The sequence below is a fragment of the Gossypium hirsutum genome, chromosome D11, assembly GCF_007990345.1.
Source record: "Gossypium hirsutum isolate 1008001.06 chromosome D11, Gossypium_hirsutum_v2.1, whole genome shotgun sequence".
NCBI lineage: Eukaryota > Viridiplantae > Streptophyta > Magnoliopsida > Malvales > Malvaceae > Gossypium > Gossypium hirsutum.
Genome location: NC_053447.1, coordinates 60,467,519 through 60,479,972, shown reverse-complemented (window position 1 = coordinate 60,479,972; position 12,454 = coordinate 60,467,519).

The window sequence follows — 12,454 nt, the reverse complement described above, 5'->3', positions numbered from 1 at the left end:
TTATGCTTCTTCGGTTAATGAAGTTATGCTCTATATTCCCTTATCTCTCCAATGCTTCACTGGGCCACAATGGCCATCGTAATAATAAGAGTGAGTAATCACAATCTATGGCATGCCAACTATATCCAATGGTTCCTAGAGATCACAATGCCAACATATCATTTTTATCACATTCATAATGCACAAATAAGATAGGGATCACAATGCTCGCACATAATAATTCGCTTAATAGCACAATTTTTATTTAGGGGAGCTCACATTTCTACAGGGCGCACAACACATATATATATTCACAATAACATCATGTTCACATTATGATATAGTGCTCGCATACATTTAAAGCTTGCATAAAAATTAGGCTCGCATACAATATATAGGTTCACACATATCATATAGTTCGCACATAACAGGGGGTTCGCACATGTATGTAGGCTTGTATGAAACATTAAGCTCGTACATATAGGCTCGTATGTATTAAGGTAGTAAGGTTCATGAAGTTCAGGTGATAGGGCTCGTATAGAATTTAAATAGGGTTCGCATGTCTCGCCTAATTTTATGCTGCACTTATGGGGTATGTAAATACTTTCTGAGTCATTCTAAAGCATTATAAGGAGATCTGCTTATCCAACAGAAAATATTTTGTTTATGAAATCATGTTTTCTAAAGGAAAATGTTTTATAGTATAAGCTATCTGAAAGTAAGAATTAGTGAACTAGGTTTCACATAAGTATGGCGAACCTAATTCACAGTTCAATGATTTTCCAAAGTTCTTATTTAACTTATGTTTTATGCTACAATGTGGTATTCTTTCCTGTATATTCACTAAGTTCACAAGAGCCCACCCACTCATTTCTAAACATTATAGATAATTAGATCGCAAGGTAAACAATGGCGAGGCAAGTGATCCTGTAACAAGCTAAACCTGACCCTATAATAAGATCCGAGTATGGTGTGTCACTACTTAAAATCAAACTAACTTTAAAATATTACGGCGGAAGCTTTATATAATTATTACAAGTTATAGATATAAAACATATATTAGTTGTTGCTTTACTAAAGTTTGAATGAAATCATCAATAGTTTAAAAATAACTTACAAGCCATATGGTGTATAAGCTTAGATATAATAAATTCATTAAACAGAACATGATACTTCAAGTCCTAACTTTGATATTAAATAAAGATGTTTTAAAAACAGAGTCTTATCCAAGTAGATGTTCTTTATACAAATATTTTTCAAAATACATTTATATGTCACTCCCACGAGTTATGCATGATACCGAACAAAACAATCAACTCACAATAGTAGCAGCACTCTGGCATAGTCCTTCTAACAAAATCTTCCTTCAATTAGCAAGATTGAGAAGGAAAAGGTAACAAAGTAAGTTCATGTGAACTTAGTGAGTTCCAAAGAGAAATCACACAATACATTACTTATAGTACAACTGAACCTTTTTGAGGAACATACACGTATTAAGCATAATACGTCCAATAGCGTATACAAAACATAGACTGACTCAATACGCCAACTTACATATCACTTGGGCATATACTATACGCCAACTTAGCACAAATTAGACAAATCCATCTTCATGTCAGTCACATACCCAGAATTCAAAATCAGAAGCATAACATTTAGTCTTATTTACATTCATTCTCCCCCTTAATTCCTCATATCTTTTTTTGTTCATTCAGAACAATATGATTTATCATGATCTGCCAATCTGATTTACAATATAGCTGGCTTACCGGAGGCTACACAAACATATCTCCTCATTTCCATCATCACATCGGTTCATATCATACATATAAAAAGTAGATAGTAGTGTCCTAAGCATGAAGGATGGCACTTACTTCATATCACAGGCATACTGCACTCAGATTGATGACTTGGGATAACCTTTATCCATACATACATCTTTAATCTATTACAAAGGAGGATTACTTACCTTGATTTTTTTATGAGTTCATAGCTAAAGCACAAACTTCTAATCTTTAAGAAAGCTAAAGACAATAGCATGATTATTTTAAAATAAAAAAACTGATGAATTTTTCCAAGGTTACTTTGAGGAGACAAGGGTTGAACTTTACTAAAAAGTGAACCCCAGTGATTGGCGAACTAATATTCGCGAACCCATAAAGTTATTGAGTTATAGAAATCTTGCGAACCAAGTTCGCATAACTTAAGTTCTTAAAGGTATCTTGTAAGATCGGCCTTATTTAAAATAACTTATCCCTTTTAAAAAAAGACTTAGAATGTGCAAGGTATTCAATGGTGCGATGTAATAGCCTGTTTTCAGCGGTGTTGGAAACAGTCGTTTTGGGGTCACAAATCTGACAAATGAGTCTATAAATATTATTATTTAATATTTACGAGTCAAATATAGTATTATATTGAATTATGATTTGATATTTTTTGTTAATTGAACGAATATTTAAGTACAAGTGGTTTATCCCTAAAGTCAAGTGGTTTTGGAAAATGACGTATCGGGATCTTGTTTTTGCAAATCAAGCTTGTAAATATTTTTATTAAATATTTACAGAGTTACTAAATAGGTGTATTGAAGTTTGGTCTGAAAATTTTAGTGATTTGATAGTTAATTAAGGAAAAATGACTAAATCATAAAAGTTACAAAAGTTAATCGTTATTAGGTTATAAGTGTTAAATGTGTATAAAAACATGAATTGGAGACTTTAAAAGGTAATTAAACCTTAAGTAATCTAAGTGGACGGTTAAATGGTCAATTTTAAGTATCTTATATGTTTAATTATTAATAATTATATGTTAAGTAATAAATAAAAGAAAATATTCATCTTCCTGGTTTGGATACCACAAAAATAAACACCCAAAACACCATTGCTAAAGCTTCCCAAGTGCGACCATACTAAACTCCATGCATGTAAGTCATTTTGTTAATCGTTTTCAGTAATTTCTATATTTTTAAGATAGTTGCAGCTTAATCTAGCTAACACATGGACTAATTTGTAAAAATTTTAAATGTTTTGAAATTGGTCATTGATGAATTTTGATGTTTTTGAAGTTGAATGATAGATTTAAGAGTTTTGTTGTTAAATAGGACTATTTGTAAAGGCATGTTGGTTAGTTTTAAGTTTAGGGACAAAATTGATAAAATAATAAATTTAACATGAATTTCTTGTGAAATTTTAATAATTATGGGTTGTGTATGTATAAGTAAAAATTCGCCTCAGTAAATAGCTAGGATACAAATGACATGTCATTAGGGTGTTCCAGGCACTAAGTGTTAGTGGTTATAGTTTCCAAGTACAATGTATCAGTGTCATAATTCTAGGCACCCTGTGCCGGTGATTTCAGTTCCAGGCACTAAATGCCGGTGATTACAGTTTCTAGGTTGTAACACCCCAAAATAGGACCTAGGAGTTTTAGGGGTATTTTAGGAATTTTAGCCTTAGAGTGGTTGGAACTTTTGTGACATGGTTTATCGGTAATGTTTTTTTTATTATGGTTTTTAGAAAACTAATTCAATTCCTGAAAATGAGTTTAAATACCTTTAATTTTGAAATTAGGACTGATTTGTAAAAGAGTCAAAACTTAGAGTTTTTAAGAGACAATTAAACCAAATTTTAATTTTCACCCTATTTTCCTCCTTTTTATTCACAAAACCCACGTTAGTCTTCTCCATCGTTTTTGTTGTATCATCCCTAGTTCTTCCTTGCTCTCCAATTCGATTTTTGATTTCCAAACTCTAATCCTTTGATTCGTATCACTTTCCAAATCATAAACCTCCATAAAATCCAGAAAAACACGTAAAAGCACCATAGATTCCTCTATTGTCAAGCTTGTGGATTTTTTAGGTTTTCGATCAAATGCTCAGTTTTTTGTCAACTAAGGCAACGATTCAGTTCCTAATTATTTTTAAATGATATCTAGTCTTTTAAACAAAATTTTTAACCATTAAATCGCATGTTTTAAACAAAATTCGAAAATTAGGTTGTTAATGGCGGATTTCAGGATTTTGGGTAAAAATATGGTTTCAAAGTGTTTTTAATTAGTTTTGACATGATTAGAAGGTTTCCAAACTTAATTTTAAATTTTATTAAAGAATTCTTGAGTTTTAATGAATTTTCAGAAAATAACCATAAAACATGTCAAAAAAGTCGATATCATGAATTGAGTATTTTATTTTAGTTTAAAGGTTGGAAATTTGTCGTAGGTGAATTATAAGATGAACAAAATTGGTTTTAGGCGAAAAGATTGAGTATAGACCGAGATATTTGAGTCTTAAGGTTGTTATGTTAAAGGTTTCGGTTATATGAGAACTTAGTTTAGGCTTATGTTTTTGATTGCTTGTGGTGAGTCCTTGGTTGATTTTTAAATGTATTGTTATGTGAATTTGTTATGTTAAAACTTTAGATTCATTAAGACTTTATACGAGTAGAGATAAAGGCAAGGAAAAGCTAGCTTGAGCTTCGGCTTTTTGGCAAAAGCAAAATTGGTGAGTGTTTAGAATAATTGCTCATGGACATGATTCAATATGTTATTTGGAATTTAGTAGTAGCCTAAACCCCTACTCTAAATTCTGAGTGTAAACTTTCTCATACCTATGTTATCTTGTGAACTAAGTGTTTATGTGTTTGTGAATATGTGAATTGATATGAGATGTTATAACATGTGATATATGGTTATGATAACTATTATGAAAGTGCAAATGTGTACATGTTATGATAAAGGGTTTGCGTGCGGACCAAGATCGAGTTGTCAAGTCACGGGAAACTCCTACGAAAACTCTAAACGTTTGGATCTGAAACGAAACAGCAAAACTTAATTAGAATCAATTAGATCTGAAAACTAAAATCCCCAAATTAATAAAGAACAACCAAGAATCAAAACACTTATGAATAGATGTTCTTGGAAGGCAAGAACATTTACAATTGAGCCCCAAGATTAACTTCCAATCAGTCGAATCTATCAAAGAACACAAAACAACAAATAAATTAAAAACAGATCGCAGAATCAATGGAAACTAGTTCTAGGGATTGGACGGCAAGAAAAGAGGGATTTTTGTGATTCAAAGACGTTTCTTTATGCCCAAGGAAGTGCCGAATCAGATCTTGAAGTTTGAATGTGATTGGAAACACAATAAAAGAATTTAAATAAGTTAGATAAAGAAATCGGCACAAGCAGAATTTAAAAGAAAGAATGAACAGAAAGAAATAAAGATAAAGTCCTAAGAAGCCATGAAATCTCGAAAGATTTCACAACTCCCTTCAAACAGCTCTAATCTCCCCTCCAATGAAGATCAATGGAAATAAGGCTGAAGATGGCTCCCACAATCAAAAAAATTGTTAAAACTACTTCTAAAGAAAGCTCAAGAGAAAATTCTTGGAGAACTCAAAGAGAATTTTCACTCAAAACAAATCTGAAATTTTCAATGTAATTGTAATGTGTGTTACAAGGGTGGCCGGCCATGCTTATTAATAGGCCTTATAACTATTTCCTAATCTCATTAGGAAAACTTAAAAAAAACCTAATTAACAAATTAAGAGGGAAATTCGGCCAAGGCATTTTAATGGGCTGAATTTTTTTACATATAATAATCCTAAAGTCTAAAAATTAAACTCGATATTTAAACAATTAAAATTTTTACAAATTGGGCCACTTTAACAATTTGGCCTGATTTTCAACTAAGTATGGTTTGACTTCTTGGTTGGGCTTGGAATCCTCTTATTGGGCGTTGCCTTCAAGAACTTGGGCTTGTAGTCCATCTCCTACCGAAATTGGTTCGTTGATGCTCGTAATGGAGATCCAATGCGCTTTGGCTGCAAGATTCAGTTTCTTGGACCAAGATTTCTAAGATTTGAAATCTTGATTTTCTTGATTCTTGAAATCGCTCCAAACAGCAAAATTGGGCCAAGATTCGGTTTCTTGATTTTCTCTTTCTTTCGTGTATGCATCTAAGGCCTTGCTAACAAATTCCTGAATGGTCCTATTTAGTTTGGAACACATTCGTCTGGCCTTTGACCTCGTTATTGGGCATTATGGTAATTTGAGCCCATCACATTCTTGCGCTTGGGTTGGGCCTTTGTGACTCGTATCATTCCCCCCTTCCTCAAAAAGATTCGTCCTTGAATCTGAAAAATCAAATGGGGACAAGTCAGCCACATTAAAAGTAGAACTTACATTGTACTTACCAGGTAGATCAATTTTATTAGGAATTGTCTTTGATCCGCTCGAGTACTTGGAAAGGCCCATCGCCCATTGGGTCAAACTTAGTCTTTCTTCTCGTAGGAAATCGTTCTTTCCTCATATGGACCCAAACCCAATCTCCGGGTTCTAGGACAATCTGTTTACGCCCCTTGTTTGCTTTGTTGGTGTTGACATCATTTGTTTTAGCTATTCGTTGCCTAGCCTTCTCATGTAAGGATTTCTCCAACTCAGCTTTCTCTTCGCCATCTAAATTAACAATGTGTTCAAGTGGTAATGGCGCAAGATCAAGTACTGTTAGTGGGTTAAAACCATAAACAAGTTCAAATGGAGAATAACAAGTTGTAGAATGAATAGATCTATTATATGTAAAGTCAACAAATGGTAGGCATTCTTCCCAATTTCTAATGTTCTTTCCCACAACAGATCGTAACAAGGTTCCTAAGATCCGATTAACTACTTTAGTTTGGCCATCAGTTTGGGGGTGACATGTAGTGGAATAAAGTAATTTCGTACCAAGCTTACCCCACAATACCTTCCAAAAGTGGCTAAGGAATTTGACATCTCTGTCAGAAACAATTGTTTTACGGATGCCATGAAGTCTTACCACCTCTTTAAAAAATAAGTCTGCCACATGTGTAGCATCATCTGTTTTGTGACAAGGAATAAAATGTGTCATCTTTGAAAACCTGTCAACAACAAAAAATATACTCTCTTCCTTTCTTAGTTTGAGACAAACCTAGAATAAAATCCATAGATAAGTCTATTCAATGTGAAGTAGGAATCGGTAAAGGAGTGTAAAGGTCATGCGACATTACCTTAGATTTTGCTTGTTTACATGTAATGTACTTGGAACATACCTTTTCGACATCCTTCTTCATATGTGGCCAATGGAAATGTTCTTGCAAGATGTCTAGTGTTTTGGCCACTCTAAAATGTCCTATTAAACCTCCACTATGGGCTTCATGAATCAATAAGTCTCTCATGGAACACTTTGGTATGCACAACCTGTTTATACGAAAAAGAAAGCCATCTACAAGATAAAACTTTTCAAAAGTAGTATGTCCACAATTCTTATAGATATTGCCGAAATCAGCATCATCATCATATAACTCCTTAATATGTTCAAACCGTAAGACTTTAGCATTTAATGTAGTTATTAAAGCATATCGTCTGGACAAAGCATCTGCAACTACATTATCTTTACTGATTTATATTTTATTACATAAGGGAATGTTTCAATGAATTCTACCAATCGGGCATGCCTTTTACTCAACTTTCCTTGTCCCTTTAACCATTTAAGGGATTCATGATCTGTATGTATGACAAACTCATTAGGCAGCAAATAATGTTGCCATACTTGAAGTGCACGAACCAATGCCAACATTTCTTTGTCATAAGCTGAGTAGTTTAATTGTGCACCATTCAATTTTTCACTAAAATAAGCAATTGGTTGCTTATCTTGCATTAAAACGGTGCCAATTCCAATTCCTGAAGCATCACACTCAAGTTCAAAAGTATTAGTAAAATCAGGTAATTTAAGAAGAGGAGCAGAACATAACTTAGCTTTTAGGATCTGAAAAGCCTTTTCTTGGGTTTCACCCCATTTGAAACCCACAGATTTCTTTATAACCTCTGTTAATGGGGCAGCAATAGTAGAGAAATCTTTCACAAAACGTCTATAAAAACTAGCTAAACCATGGAAAGATCTCACCTCAGTTACCGATTTAGGAGTCGGCCACTCCTTGATTGCCTTGACTTTGTCCTCATCGACATGAATACCTTGAGCACTAACTATGAAACCTAAGAATATTAGCTTATCACAACAGAATGTGCATTTATCAATGTTGGCAAACAATTTTTCAACTCGCAGAATATCCAAAACGGTTCTAACATGAAAAACATGATCATCTAATGTCTTGGAGTAAATTAAAATATCATCAAAATAACTACTACAAATTTACCCAAGTGAAGCCTTAGAACGTGATTCATTAATCTCATAAATGTACTAGGTGCATTAGTAAGGCCGAAAGGCATAACTAACCATTCATACAATCCAAATTTTGTTTTAAAGGTTGTTTTCCATTCATCCCCTTCCCTCATTCAAATTTGATGATAACCGCTTTTTAAATCAATTTTTGTAAATATAATGAAACCATGTAATTCATCAAGCATATCATCAAGTCTAGGAATTGGATGTCGATACTTTACCATTATTTTGTTGATTGGGCGGCAATCAATACACATTCGATACGTACCATCTTTCTTTGGTACCAATAAGACAGGAACGGCACAAGGGCTTAGGCTCTCACGAATGTACCCTTTGTCTAGTAATTCCTCAACTTGCCTTTGCAATTCCTTTGTCTCCTCGGGATTGCATCTGTAGGCTGGTCGATTTCGTATTGAAGCTCCGGGTACTAAGTCAATTTGATGCTCTATCCCACGTAAAGGAGGTAAACCTTCAGGTGCCTCACTAAAAACATCCTCATAATCCTGCAAAAGGCATTGAAACACACTAGGCAAATTTTTGTTAATGTCAGATAAAGATAAATAATTTTGCCTAAACTTCACAAGGATACAAGGTTGTTTATTGAGTAGGGCTCTCTGCACATCTTTTTTCGTTCCCATCAAATTTTTTCTCTCATTTTACCACTTGTGGATTCACTCACCATTGGGCTTTTTAGATTTTGACTTTTTCCACTACTAGCCTCTTTTCTCTCTATCTTTTGTACTTGTCCTTTCTCCCTTACTCCCTCACAAAATTTCATCATCTTCATTTGATCTTTATATACATCAGTGGGATTTAAAGGAGCAAACGTGAATTTTTGGCCTTTAAACACAAGGGAGTAACGATTAAGCTTACCTTGGTGTGTAACATCGCGATCAAATTGCCAAGGCCGTCCAAGGAACAAGTGTGCCACATGCATTGGGACCACATCACATCATACTTCATCCTTATAATTCCCAAGTTTAAAAGTGACCAAGGACTGTTTCGTAACTTTAACTTTGGAGCATTCATTAAGCCACTGAAGGTGATATGGCTTAGGGTGTTTGGTACAAGGCAACTTTAAAGAAACCACCAAATAGCTGCTCACTACATTCGAGCAACTCCCACTATCAATAACGAGTGAATAAGTTACCTTTAATAAAACACCGAGAATGGAAAATATTGGTCCTTTGGTTTCAACATCATATTTTATCTGGATGTTAAGGGTTCGGTGAACTACAATGCATTGAAAATCAACAAAGTCCCCTTCTTTTGGTGGTTCAACCAACTCTTCGCCAATATCACTGTCATCCACAAGTTTTGGCATATATGGATCTGTTTTATCAGAGTCGGAAGTGTACTCACCATTATCTTTTAGAAGAAGTAATCTCGTGTTAGGGTATTCCCTACTATAATGACCATGCCCTTTGCACTTAAAACATTCAATCTCACGAGTTCTCTTCACATTCGAATCACCTAAATTGGGCTGCTTAGAAGGTGTTTGCGCTTTAACAGCAGCCCCTTTTTTCCAATCTGATTGCTTACTTCCATTACTCAAAGAAGACTTATTAGTAACAAAAGGTGATTTTGAACTTTTAAAATCAGAATTGGAATTGTTACCTCTGTAATATTGTGAAGTAGAGAAGGAACCAAACCTTTGTTCCTTTAATTGTTGCTCGATCTTAATGGCTTTATGAACTGCTTCTTCCAAATCAATGTAAGTTGTAGCCTCAATGTATTAGCTATCGGCCTGTTCAAACCATCAATAAATCGAACCATAGTTGTTTCCTCATCCTCCTCCACATTAGCTCTCTGAATGAGCATCTCCATCTCCTTAAAATATTCATCCACCGTCCTACTACCTTGAACAAGTCTTCTACGCTTTGTTTTAATCTCTCTATAGTAATGAGGTGGAATAAATCTTTTACGCATAATTTGTTTCAACTCATCCTATGTCAAAATCTCACCTTCATAATTCCGATGACAATCTACCCCAAGTTGAGTCCACCAACTTAATGCATAATCTGAAAATTCCAGCGTTGCTAATGCTACCTTTTCATCATTCGGACATTTATAATATCGAAACATAAGTTCAATCTTAGATTCCAATTCACAATAAGCTTCTGGATCATTCTTACCACGAAATTAGGGAATTGTGAACTTTGGTTTTGCCATAGAGGGTTGCCCACGATCATGAGAATCATTATCTGTTCTAGGAACACATCGAGGAGTGCGCCTATGAACAGGAGGCTGGTTATCCACATCTTCTTTAATTGGGTCTCGATATTGAGGCTCTTGATTCAACCACACCTCATTGATAGTAGCACTCAAAGTTCTAAGTAAGGCCGCCTGTTCATCTAACTATTGTTGGAACTTTGTAAATGCATCATTATGGTCATTATCAACTCGACCAATTCCAGACATTTTTTTTATTCAAGAACCTGCAAAACAAACACTCAACACTCAAAAGGAAAATTAGCAAACCTCACCGTTAATCACTCAAAAAGAAAAATCAAATTCTCAATGAGGTAGAATTTAGTCTTGTAGTTCTTTAGTAGAGTCTATATCAACCCATTAGAAAGTGTATGAACCGAAACTACCAAAGAATCCTAATTTGCACTAGGATGCCAAAAACTGACGAGACACCAATTGATTTGTGTCGCATCGAGGAAGAATTGTGCACACCTTAAAATCCTACTAACACAAGAAACAAGAAGGTGTTAGATAGTGTAAAGGGAGAATAAAAAACAAACAAATGAAAACCTACAGCTAAGAATCAATAAAAATTGCTGAAACCAGAAAACCAAAAAAAACTGCGGAGTAACTTGACAACTTCGTTCGAGGTGTTCTCGATCTCCAAAAATCACAAAATTAAAACTAGAATGTCCTTAGATATTGAATTTTTTATCTAGAAAGTTTGGGCACCAAACTCAACCCGCTGGCTATTTTTTTAATTTTTATTAGATTTTGTCTTCTTCAATTTTTTTGACTTTTTCGACTGGTTTTTTTGCAGGAAATATTTTTTTTATATTCAATCACAGTTCCACAAATATGGATGTAAAATTTCAGATCAATCAGAAAACGTTTACCCACTCGAATGAAATTTTTTCCAAAAAGTTTTCTGGGTAAAACTGCTATTTGTAGTTTAAAAAATAGAGATCAGTTTAGAAATCAACCAAGAACACCCAAAACGCCCAAAATATGATACCAAATGATAGAGGGTTTGCGTGCGGACCAAGATCGAGTTGTCAAGTCATGGGAAACTCCTACAAAAACTCTAAACGTTTGGATCTAAAACGAAACAACAAAACTTAATAATTAGAATCAATTAGATCTGAAAACTAAAATCCCCAAATTAATAAAGAATAACCAAGAATCAAAACACTTATGAATAGATGTTCTTGGAAGGCAAGAACACGAAATTGAGCCCCAAGATTAACTTCCAATCAGTCGAATCTATCAAAGAACACAAAACAGCAAATAAATTAAAAACAGATCGCAGAATCAATGGAAACTAGTTCTAGGGATTGGACGGCAAGAAAAGAGGGATTTTTGTGATTCAAAGACGTTTCTTTATGTCCAAGGAAGTTCCGAATCAGATCTTGAAGTTTGAATGTGGCTGGAAACACAATAAAAGAATTTAAATAAGTGAGATAAAGAAATCGGCATAAGCAGAATTTAAAAGAAAGAATGAACAGCAAGAAATAAAGATAAAGTCCTAAAAAGCCTTGAAATATCGAAAGATTTCACAACTCCCTTCAAACGGCTCTAATCTCCCCTCCAATGAAGATCAATGGCAAGAAGAAGGCTGAAGATGGCTCCCACAATCAAAAAGATTGTTAAAACTACTTCTAAAGAAAGCTCAAAGAGAATTTTCACTCAAAACAAATCTGAAATTTTTAATGTAATTGTAATGTGTGTTACAAGGGTGGCAGGCCATGCCTATTAATAGGCCTTATAACTATTTCCTAATCTCATTAGGAAAACTTAAAAAAAACCTAATTAACAAATTAAGAGGGAAATTCGGCCAAGGCATTTTAATGGGCTGCTTGGGCCAAATTTTTTTACATATAATAATCCTAAAGTCTAAAAATTAAACTAGATATTTAAACAATTAAAATTTTTACAAATTGGGCAACTTTAACAATTTGGCCTGATTTTCAACTAAGTATGGTTTGACTTCTTGGTTGGGCTTGGAATCCTCTTATTGGGCCTTGCCTTCAAGAACTTGGGCTTGTAGTCCATCTCCTACTGAAATTGGTTCGTTGATGCTCGTAACGGAGA